The sequence below is a fragment of the Panthera tigris genome, chromosome B2 (genome assembly GCF_018350195.1).
Source record: "Panthera tigris isolate Pti1 chromosome B2, P.tigris_Pti1_mat1.1, whole genome shotgun sequence".
In the NCBI taxonomy this organism is placed as follows: domain Eukaryota; kingdom Metazoa; phylum Chordata; class Mammalia; order Carnivora; family Felidae; genus Panthera; species Panthera tigris.
Genome location: NC_056664.1, coordinates 100,490,936 through 100,503,338, shown reverse-complemented (window position 1 = coordinate 100,503,338; position 12,403 = coordinate 100,490,936).

The window sequence follows — 12,403 nt, the reverse complement described above, 5'->3', positions numbered from 1 at the left end:
AGAGTTTGGTGCCAGTTCACTACAACAGCCTCTAAAAATATGCAAAAAGAATTCAAAACATATGAATAAATGGCTCGTGAGGCATTTGTGAAGGACCCTGATAGGGTAAAGAGAAAGAACTTGTGGTATAGAGCTTGTGCTATACTATGACATTCTGTGTCACTGGCAGTCAGCCTGTGCCCTGGAGCAGAGGCAGGAAGTGGGTGGAGTATGGGAGTAAGTGAGGCAGCGATGAATCCCAGGAGACCATTGCATTGACAACTGATAGACTGGCCTTTAGAACTGACTGATTGACTCAAATGAGCAATAGTCCACTCGATTGCTCCATTTTCATCCAGGGAGTCCTAGCTATGCTGGTGTGACGATTAGGTAAGTGGGTAAAGGTGTTGCCCCAATTGTAAAGGTAGCACCGACTGACTTAATAAAACATGAAGTCACATCAGTGAATCAGAGTGTCTAGAGGTTCCCAGAAGATCTGCGGTGAATGCTGACCTACCACTTTGAGCAGGTTTAGCTAGCAGCTCAACCTTTCATTAAGGCAGCAGCTGATTAAGGCTAAGCATCCTGGCAGTTGTTTCTGGAATAGAGGATCAGCCATTTAGTCAGCCTATTGGACATGCTATTGATATTATAACTTCTTCCCGGATGCAACTGACTTCTACCAGACTGATGTCCTGCCATGATGCCCAACCATGGTGCAGTAATGGAATTGCCAAGATGGAGGTTAGACCATGAGCATATGGTATGGTGTTGTCTACCATTCCAAGGAGGGGTCAGAGGCAATTGTGTAAGTTATTAAAAGGGGTGGGTATGAGGAGATGGAAAGGCACAATGTTCTTCTGATGTCTCTGTGATTGCTTTGTATTTTAATGCTCCTGGCTTTTTGCTGTTTATTTTTAAATTTCTTCTCTTTTTAATGGTTTATCTTTTTATCTATGTCACACATGGACCAGAAGTGTTGAGTTTGTCTGTGTCTTACTTTGGCCATATGTGCTACTACAAGCTACTTAATGGTCTCAAATTTACTGCTGCTTTGTTGGGTTAAATAAGAACATTTTCCATGAAAGATTGAGTTCTCTTTAGTCTAAGTAGTAGACTGCTTAAAATCTGTGAGTAAATAACAAATCTACACATCAAATTGCATAATACTAATTCCCCATGTTCCTCAGCATCCTGCACACCAGCAGATACTCCTTTCTCTTCTATACAGTCCAACCAACCTTGTGTCTACACTTGGCCTTGGGTGTGTGTGTGTGGAGGGTGCTTATGAATTTCATATATACTGTGTTCATAGTTTACCCTTTTGCTTTTCACCAATTCTGATTACACATTTGACATCTTCACAAAGGGCAAGGATAAAATAATTCACAGCTAAGAAAAGACATGGATTAAAGGAAGGGAATGGAATTCAACTTCATTGGACACTATAACTCAATCAATGATTTTGGATCGCCCTACAGGTGACCTAATGGCTGGAAGCAACCACCCTTTTCTGCCGGTAGTCACAATTTCCTGTTGCAGTATCCTGTGTGGTTTGCCTGGTCTTTTTCCATCTCCAGCACTACATGATTTGATAACCTATTGTTCTAGGAAGTACATACCATAGGGCCAGTGAAGGGCTGTATAACAGAGGGGTGAACTGGGGACAGCAGACATATTTCTAAATTATTTTCCTTTTGTAGTCTCCAGCGGCATTATTTCTTTTCTAGCCTGTAGTTCTGAATCTGGCAGAGTTTAAGATAATAACTCATATTTCTCTTCCCTTTGTTGCATTTGATTTGTTACATTAGCTGTCCACAGGCTTTCCTGAGGCACCTAAAATATAGCTGCAGGCATAGACTACCAGACCCTGGTCTTAATTATTCCAGCAGAGAAGGTCATGGGACAGTCCTCTTAGTGTTACTTTCTAAACCATCGATCTGCTCCTGGCCATGACCAGAATAGTCAATGTCTAGGTATAGGTCCCTTCCTAGAACATAAGAGCCTTGAAGCTGAGTGGGATCCCAGGTGCATCTTATCTCACTTTTCATTTTATAGAGAGAAAAAGTGGAGGCCAGGGAGCTTAGAAGTCTAGCTCAAGGCTGTGACTAGTGAGGTGCAGCCCTGGGATGGGAATACCCATAGTGTAGAGCCTTTTCTCTTCCCTGTGGTTTTTCTTTGGCCCTTCAGGAAGCTTCTGGTCATCACTCATTATAACACCAGGTTAAAAACACACTAGACTTTTCCTAAAGGCTATCCAGCTGAAATTAGCACAGAAATGTGATGGGCCCATCTTCAATAGCTAGCTGGAAGAAATAGCTATTTCAAGGTCTTTAGTACATAATCATATTCACCCAGAAGAAGAATACAAGTGTGAGCCATGGCAAACCCAGTCCTTAGGTAGTCTGTGCTCACATAAAGAAAGGGAGACTAAGCCTTCAGTTTCATTCAGTCATTTAATGATGAAGTGTGTCTCCTTCCAAAGATGTGCTCCTTCTCTCCTCCTACCGCATAATCAATTATTTTGTCATTGGTATTTTCATTTTTAATAAATTTTAATTTAAGAATGATAATAAGTGATTTTCTTTTTCAAAATCTGATGGGCATAATCTTGAATGCTGCTCTTTTTGTGTGCTTGCTGCTCAGCTATGACTTAATTTGGGTTGTACAAGTCAAAAATGTCAAAGACAGATGACTTGGGGAGCCAGATGGGATGGGAAGAAATTACACCAGGCTGAGGAGCTTGCAGATCAAGCTTCTCACTGATATTTCCATCTCTGTCAGTTTCAAGTTGGATGATGGTGCTTACCCCACAGGGTTGTCAGAATTGCTTCAGATGCTGTAGGTGACAGCATTCTGCATGCTCTAAATGCTGGAAAGTGAACACCAGTGTAAAAATTCCATAATTCTAAAAACCTTCAGTAATTACAGAGTCTGAATTTAAATTTTTTTTAAATGTTTATTTATTTTTGAGACAGAGAGAGACAGAGCATGAATGGGGGAGGGTCAGAGAGAGAGGGAGACACAGAATCTGAAACAGGCTCCAGGCTCTGAGCTGTCAGCACGGAGCCCGACGCGGGGCTTGAACTCACGGACCGCGAGATCATGACCTGAGCCGAAGTCGGCCGCTTAACCGACTGAGCCACCCAGGCGCCCCTACAGAGTCTGAATTTAAATGCCTGAGAATACCAGACAGGAAATTGTCCCCTAAATTATGGTCTAATTCTCTAGAAAAGCCTGTTCACTTCTAGTCACCTAATCCTAGGGAGTTTAACGATGTCTGAGTCTACAAATGAAAATTCAAATAGAGAACTAAGTCCATTAAGGACATGATTTATATTGAAATCACTTTGGACTAAAAGAGTCAAGTAATTGAGGATGGAGTAGTTGGAGCCATGAATTATCTGGATGGGGCTAAGGATTAAGATGGGACTAGTAATGAAGGGCTAGATGTTGTCTTAGCTCAGTAATGAGACCAGAACCATTGTTACCCTGAGTAGCAGCCTCCATGAGAAGGGTTAACAAATGTTAAGTACGACACTGATAACGAAGCATCTGTAATTAAGTTATAGCTTCCAGATATTAAAATTACTGAAAGTCAAAAATATTTATTGAATTATTCTGTAGATAACAAAGAATTCCATTCACTTTGTAATCATTAGCCTATTTCCGTCTTCTAGTTTTCTCCAGAACACATTAGTTCTATAATAACAGTAGTAATATTAGTACTATTAGTAACAATAATAGCAGCTAAAGTTTATTGAGTGCTCACTATGCGCCAAGCACTTTTCTGGGAAATTTATGTACATTGTGTTATTTGACCCTCACAAAGACCTCATGAGACAGTTACACTTCGCACTTTACAGATGTGGCAGCTGAGGCTTTGAGAATGAAATCGTTGGCCAAGATCACACAGCAGGTTAAGTAGGAAAATAGAGGGACACAAACAGGCAATCTGAATCTATAGACAGGCTTCTTAACAACTGCATCTAATTTCTCTTTTAATAAATATCTACATACTAGAAAATTTATGGAAAAACAATATATCCATATATAAATTTTGCTTTTATGATGACTTCTTCCAGAAGACTAACATCCTTACTCTGCAAAACAGCATGTTTTACTTCTCACTGATATGGTCCTCACAGTCTTTCAAAATCATATGCTTTTCAGGGCGCCTGGGTGGCTCAGTTGGTTAAGCGTCCGACTTCAGCTCAGGTCATGATCTCGCGGTCCGTGAGTTCAAGCCCCGCGACGGGCTCTGTGCTGATAGCTCAGGGCCTGGAGCCTGTTTCAGATTCTGTGTCTCCCTCTTTCTCTCTCCTCCCCCGCTCATGCTCTGTCTCTCCCTTCTCAAAAATAAATAAATGTTTAAAAAAAATTTTTTTTAAATCCTATGTTTCTCAAATTCCTACTGTTCTCATATCAGAATCCTTTTGGGAGTCAGTAAGAGAAAATCTAACTCAAATTGGCAATAAAAGTATTTCTTGGCCCATGAAATTGAAAGTTCAGAGGTCAATTTGATTTCACACCTAAACAACACCTTCTAAGACCCATTTTATTCCACTTTTCAATCTGTTTTCTGTGGCTTCTTTTGTTACAAGTGGCTTCGTTTGGGATTGCCAATGACTCCAGGAGAACAAAGTCTATCTGCCACATGCAAGAGAAAAAAGATGCCCACCTCTAGAAGCTGTCTCCAAAAGAAGCAAGAAAACCTCTTTCCAGAAGACCCTAGCAAACCTCTCCTTCCATGCGATTGGCCTGTTGGTCATATGACCATCTCTGACCCTATAATTATGCTCCACTATGGGATAGGATCCCACTGTTAATTTTAATCTGATCCAAATACCCCACACCTAGAACAATGAGACACTAACACAAGTACCGTGTGGAAGAGGTGTGAATTCTCCATGGAAAACAAGAGTTGTTACCAAGAGTCTCTTAATGTCCGCTAGAGTTCCCATCATCATTTCTAGGGTCCCAGTGATGTCAGGGTAAGAACTAGTCTAAAATCCTGATAGAGAAATTTGGCTATATTTAAAGGTGATAACCTATGTTCATGGGTTATTTTACTAGTAAAGAACTACATGGACTACAGTCCCAAATATCATAACTGTTTGTTTTTATATATGTATTGTATATATTTATTTTTAATTATTAAAAAGAAAAAAAGGCCTTGAGAGCTGATTTAATAGAAAAGATTATCTTTTTTTTTCTAGTTTATTTATTTATTTTAGTAATCTCTATACCCAATGTGGGTTTCCAACTCACTACCCCGCGATCAAGAGTCCCAAGTTCTTTCAACTGAGCCAGCCAGATACCCTGGAAATACTATCTTTTTATTATTTTTAAACATATTTTCTTTTTTTAAGTAATGTCTACACCCAGTGTGGGGCTCGAACTTACAATCCCAAGATCAAGAGCCGCATGCTTTACTGACTGAGCCAGCCAGGCACCTCTATCTTTTTATTAAATAAAATAAGTTACGCACCTAGCCTGAAGTAAATGTAATTAAAGTCGGTGTGGGACTTTTGAGAAAAGAAGTGAGGACAAAGAAGAAGAAGGGGAAAAAAAAAAAAGGAAAGAAAGCAAGACTGAGAGAGAAAGGAAAGGAGAAAACAATTCATGAGTTATTTGGAAGTAGTCAAAATAGTCCAAGTAGACCCGGGCCAGTAATTAATGAACTTTACTAAAGGACGAAGTATATGATGGGTAGAAGTTCTCATAGGAATTACTGTCACTTGACATCTTCCACTGGCACAAGAGCCGATGTACTGTGGCTTCAGTGACAGGGTTGTGTTGGCTTGCAAACACGATGTCAAACATTGCTCTCTTTCCTGGCCTATCCTCTCCCTCCAGTAGGAGGGGCTGACTCCATTCAAGCTAAAATTCACCTCAGCTTCAAGGAAATATTGATTTTACAAATTGAGATGTCTGGGTTGCATGTGGATTGTCCCAGGAATGAGGAGTTGTGTTCAGGGAACACAGTGACGGTTCATAAGATTTATCCTGGGCATCACCTGAGGCCTATACTGTTATCACAACAGTCTTCAGCTTGTCCCCTGGGCTCCTGTCTCTCCACTCCAGTGCACCCTCCTCATGGCTATCAGATTAACCCTTCTTAGCTCCCCTGTGATCCTATCTCTCTCTTCTAGTAGTAAGCTAGTAATCAGATCCATACCTATCTATTCTATAGTATCTCTCATTATCCACCCAAACAAACTTTGCACAGTTCTTTAGCTAATCTGCCCTTTCTCTTACCTAAATTTGCATGTGATTCCCCATTCCTATCCCTGCGTCTCTGCTGTTCCATTTGCCTGAAAGTCCCTTCTCCACACCCTTCCCTCACTCACTCATCTTCCCATACCTAATTCTTATACTTGTGAGGAGATCCGGGTCCAATCTATAATGTTTTCTCTTCTCACTGAGCTCAAAGTATCCCTTCCCTCCTGCTTTGTTTGATCCCCAAGAGCAATAGATTTGTACCCATTTGAACACCTACTGACTCAAATTATAGGCGCTGCTGTTACCTACATGCTGTAACCCTCCCTCGTTAGACTATTAGGTTACTATATAGTGTTATCCACAGTGCCTTGTCCTAGTAGATCCCAAAAAGAAGACAGTGTGTGCTTTGTGTAGTATGTATTATGCACTGAGTGTATGTTTTAAAAACAGTTCTTTAAGAAAAAGAATAGAGTGTTAAGAATCTGATCTAAGAGGCATCTAAAAAAAAATTTCATCCCACACCAATCTCTTCATCATCTCCATTCTTCCAAATGGTTCTTTCTTCCCATTTAATAATGACAAATCAATCATTCAAGTCTGCTCAGGCCAAAAAGATGGAGTCCTTTCTTACTTTCATTCCCCATATCCAGAAAATTTCACTGGTTGTACATTCAAAACAAATCCAGAATTTGATGACCTCTCACCTCCAATGCTAACATTATGGACCAAGTCCCCGTTGTCCCTCACCTGAATTGTTGCAACAGCCTCTAAATGGTCTCCCTGGCTCCTCCTTCATCGTTTCCTTCTACCCTCATTCCCGTATGGCAGGCAAAATGTGTCCCGTCATGTTGTTTCAATGCACAGAACCCTCCAAATACTTTCCAAAGCACTCAGGGTAGAAGCCAAAGTCTTTACAACTATTTTGATGGTCCTACATAATCCATCCCACACAGCCCCTTAAATTTCTGACTTTATTTCCAGCCACTCTGCCTATACCACTTTATTCTAGCCTCTTTCTCAACAAGGCAAGCACCTTCCACCTGCTGCCACCTGCACTCTCTACCCCCCTTACCCTGCTTATTTTTCCCCATAGCACTTTCGATTTGACACACCGTATCCCATGCATCCGTGTTTCTCTTGCTTCATTGTTTATTCTCTCTCTCCTACTCTTGCCTCCATTAGAATGTAAACTTCCTGAAGGCAGAAATTTTTGCCTGATTTCTACTTTGCCCTGTCCTCAGAGCCAAGAAAAGGGCCCATTGCAAAGCAGACTTTTTCAAAATATTTGTTGAATGAATGAATGATGCACAAATCTCATTTAGAGTGTTAAATCTTATTTAGAGTGTTAAATATGCAGGCCACCTAACATATGTGGTAGACAATAATTTGAGAATCTTTCTCCTAAAGGTCTAAATCTGTACATTTGAAGTTTTAGAACCGGGTCAGTTTCTCACTTGTTAGAGAAGCAACAACTGTATTTCAATCCCAAACTGTAAAGCACAGTGCGAATTTGAGACATTATTATAGTCACGCTCCAGTTCCGACATTTTTTCCAACAACGGTTAAATTCCCAAAGTGAGCATGCCCAGCATGCATTTTCTAGAAGATAATGCAAGGGATACAGAGCTAGATTATATAGAGCTTTCAGGTTAGACTCTTACAGACCGGTTTCTGCCACCACTGAAAGCAGGTTAGAACATGTTTTAACTACCCCCACCCTGCTTGTACACTCACCATGGTGACAGCCATCCTTCTCTTAAGGAAAGTTCTCTTCCCTTGGTGGTGCTTGGGTTGGGATGGGTGCAGGGACACAAAAACCCAGTTTCTTGGGTATCCTCTTTTGAATGGTGCTCAATTCTCCTTAACTGTCTCATTTCATTATCAAGTCCCAGGAGCTCCTATTTTATATTGATCTCATCACTGAGCAAATGGATGTTGACACCTCTGTTCTCAGTTGATTGCGTTACCGCTGAGCAGCAATCGTTTCCCTTTCACCTAATGAAGTAATTATCCCAGTGGACCTAAGTGATGACCATAGCCACGGTGGTCGAAAATCCTTGTGAAGACCATTCTCCCTCATCCGTTGGTTTCACCTGTTTCTCCATCAGGCCGAACCACTCGGATCAGGATGTCCTCATCACTGTTATCATTCCCCAGTGTAACCTGGTCCCTCCTCTCCCCTACAGGGTCTAGGCACTTGGAGCATACAGAGCCAGTGCCAGTGGTCCTACTGGTCTCTCAGTGATGCCCTCTACTCATGATCCCATGCATACCTGAGAATCTTCCCCCAGTGCAAATCTGAACACAAGAAGTTCCTCACAGTAGCATATTAAGGTTACACTGACATGGAGGAAAAGCTTAAAAACACTATGTACAGGGGCGCCTGGGTGGCTCAGTCGGTTAAGCACCCAGCTTCAGCTCAGATCATGATCTTACAGTCCATGAGTTCGAGCCCTGTGTCGGGCTCTGTGCTGACAGCTCAGAGCCTGGAGCCTGCTTCGGATTCTGTGTCTCCCTCTCTCTCTCTGCCCCTCCCCTGCTCATGCTCTCTCTCTCTCTCTCTCAAAAATAAATAAAAACATTAAAAATTTTTTTAAAAAATACTATGTACATTTTGATTCATTTTTGTTCTTTTAAAAATTTTTTTTAACATTTATTCATTTTTGAGGGACAGAGACAGAGCATGAGTGGAGCAGGGGCAGAGAGCGAGGGGGACACAGAATCCAAAGTAGGCTCCAGGCTCTGAGCTGTCAGCACAGAGCCTGACACAGGGCTCAAACCCACGAACCATGAGATCATGACCTGAGCCAAAGCCGGATGTTCAACCACGCGCCCCTTGATTCATTTTTGTATGAAAAAATAGGATACATAAAGTGGATATATAAAATATATGTTATACACATGCAAAACATATATAAAATGGAATATGTAAATATTTAAAGGCGCGGAATGTATCGGTATAGATGCAACAGAAGTCGGAAGGTATTTGCATCCAAACATTTCCAGTGTTTTAAGTCATTACCCCAGAAGAGGTATGATTCCTGGTGACCACCTCTTCCTCTTTTTTTTTTTCCGTACTTGTAATTTCCAATTTGACTATAATTATATCCGCCACATTTTAAATTCTTTAAATACAACTGTGATTATGTCATTCCTGAGCTAAAGTTTCTTCACTTAAAATTTTAAAAGTGACAACAATTTTGTGATGAGGTCGGTCAGAGAAGCACATGCCAGCTATCACCTGCCATGAGGTCTCTGAGAGTGAGGTGGCAGGAAGGAAAGGTGGAGGATGAGGTCTCTTTTCTACCAGCACCCCTCTTGGGCTGGGCTTCCCTGGGCTTCCCTGGGCATCCCTGTGGATGACTCAGGTGGGAGTCCAGGTGAGGAGAAGCAAGGGCAAGAGAGCTGGGTGGGGGAGGGTGGGGCCTTCTAAGAGTCGTTCTTCCCTCTGTGACATTGTACCATACGGTTATTGTACATTGAAAACCAGTTAAGAGGGTACTTCTCCTATTAAGTTCTTACCACAATGAAATGCAAACCTTTTGTTAACTTATAAGAAGTTGTTCTTCCTCCCATTGGTTTCCTCAGGCTTTTGTTCAGGACACAAATGTGACTGTGAAAAGCCCCTCAGAGGGTTCAGATTTGCATTTGGGGAGGACCCCAGTGCAGCCTAGAGCCTGGGGCAAGCTGAGAGACCCGGAAGAGGCTGGGAAGCTTTCTTCTCACTCAAGCTGGCCCAGGTCCTGCAGGTAATGACTGTGGCCATGAACAGGCACTCAAAGAGCCTCCAAGATGCCATGACTCTTTCACCCTTCCTGTGGCAGCATGTCTCCGATGTGTTTGTACCTCTGCAAATGCGGGTTTCCCCTCCTCTCATCACCGAGGACTCAGGACATCTGCCCCCTTCTTCCGGCCAGCGAAGTCCCCGCAAAGGGCTTGTTCTACATGGTTTCTTAGCAGCTTGTCTGGACTTTCTCTTTGAATTCCTGTTAACCACTTTGCATTCCCCATGGGGTCTACTTAAGAATGCCTCAGCAGGCTCTTAATTCCTTCAGAGTCAGGATATGTTTTTATCATTTTACCCTCAGCATCTAACCTGCCATATTGAAGTGTTTGGCAAATGCTAAATAAATGACTACATGAATAACTAAATAAAGGATGGATGGATGGATGGATGGATGGATGAATAGATGGAAGGAAGGACAGATGGAAAGAATGCAGGAAGCACATGCTAAAAGTCAAGTGAGGCTGTGACAAGTGTCATAGCCCAGAGAGGAAGCATAGATAACACAGGCTGTCCACACCCTGAACAAAAGTCTAAGAAAGTGAATGGGAGGGAGAATGGCTTTTGGAAGTCCCCACCCTCACCCAGCCCTCTTGCTCTTGCTCTTCTTCACATGGCTGGACTCCCCCAGGTCACCAGGTCGTCCACAGAGGACAAGTGCAGCCCCAGAGGAGAGGGGTGTCAGCAGAAAGGAGACACCACTCTTCACCTTTCCTTCCTGCCACTTGACTGTCAGAGACCTCATGGCAGGTGATAGCTCGCACCTGCTTCTCTGACCAACCTCGTCGTAAAATCGTTGTCACTAGGACACAGTCCCACAACAATCCTGTGTAATTATGTTCAAGATTAGCGCCTAAAAATCCAAAATAGCATCTGACGTGAATTTCTATTTACAGAAGGGCATATGGGATGCATTAACAGCACCCTCGCTAGATCCTTGGATGCTGTGGACAGGCCCAACAAGCAAGTGTTGAAGGGAGTGGGCAGCTCTGATATTTCTCTGCTGATAATTGCACCCACCAGGGGACTCAGAAGGGAATTCCAGAACCTTCTTTTAATAAAGTCTCCAGGCCTCCAGATCTGCTGCTGCCAGAACTAAAAATAGTTAGGTCTAGTTGGGGAAGCATTGATCTGGAAGTCGGAAGGTGTGGGGCCCTAGTTCTGCATTAACTGGTGCAGTGTCCTTCCCATTTAACCCCTTCGCCTCCCTCTGTGCTCCCTTCTGTGCATCAGGGATTATAGAGCAGCAATCCTTTGATCACGGGGCAGGTGGGAGTCCCAAGGGAGATAATGAACATGAAAGTATTTGGCAAATACCCAGCCTCAGTCTCAGGAGACAAGGAGGGAAGGTCATGATAAGAAAGCAGCCACACTGAAGAAGTTCCCCAGTTGTCTGTCTGTCGTTGTAGCAGGAGTAAAACCCTCCCACACTTAGGCCTTTGATGGTCTGAAGGTGGCCCTTTGGTGAGGAGATGACTCCCTTTGTTCTACTGGCTCCTAACTTGCTGTGAAACAGTCAGCCATGCTCCCTTCTTGCCTGCTCTGCCATAATACTCTGTCATCCATGACTGTCTTATTCATGGTTAATATGGGGAAGACCCACGGAACAGCCAGAAATGTGAACAGCTATTCTCAGCAAATGGGAGGTTACCCGAGCCACAAGATAAATAAATGTGGTTATTTTTCCTCTTTAAAAATAGTTATTCTGTTCTTTTTTTAAGATTTTTAAGTACGGTAGAGCTAAATAGTATATATTGGACACTGACTATATGCCAGGCTGTGTTAATGCTTTATTTGCATTATTTCATTTACTATTCATTCATAACTCAGTAGAAGAAGCACCATTATCCCATTTTACGGGTGAAGAAACTGACATTTAGAGAGACTATGTGTGTACTGAGCTCCCAGAATTGTAAACAGACCTTCAGTTTCAACTTTATTTTGTTTCATACAGAGCCCAGGATCTTGTGTATTATGCAGTTTTGCCTCAAAAATAATATTATCTGCAAAAAATAAGATGAGGAGGAAGATTGGGAAGCACATATTCAACCAACAATAAAAATTCATGGGTCTTGAACAAATACACTCCCACCCCCACCATTCAGGCTTTTCATAGAACCTGAACATGGCCTATGTCGTATAAAAGTGTGTGACTGGTTGACAGTGAAGAACAGGACATAAAACAAACCAAGGTGAATAGTTTTTGTGTACTGAAGAGGTCTGTATTTGAAGTCAGAACATGATGCATATGTTATTACTGTTATTATTTTATTATCCCTTAAGGTTTTTTAAAGGGAGATTGGGACAGGATAATCAAGCATCATCTTTTCCTCTTGGACTCTAGCCATCTTGCCTCCCAACATAAGTTTCCAAGAACCAACCAAACATATTTTGAAGTTCTTTCACTTAATTTAG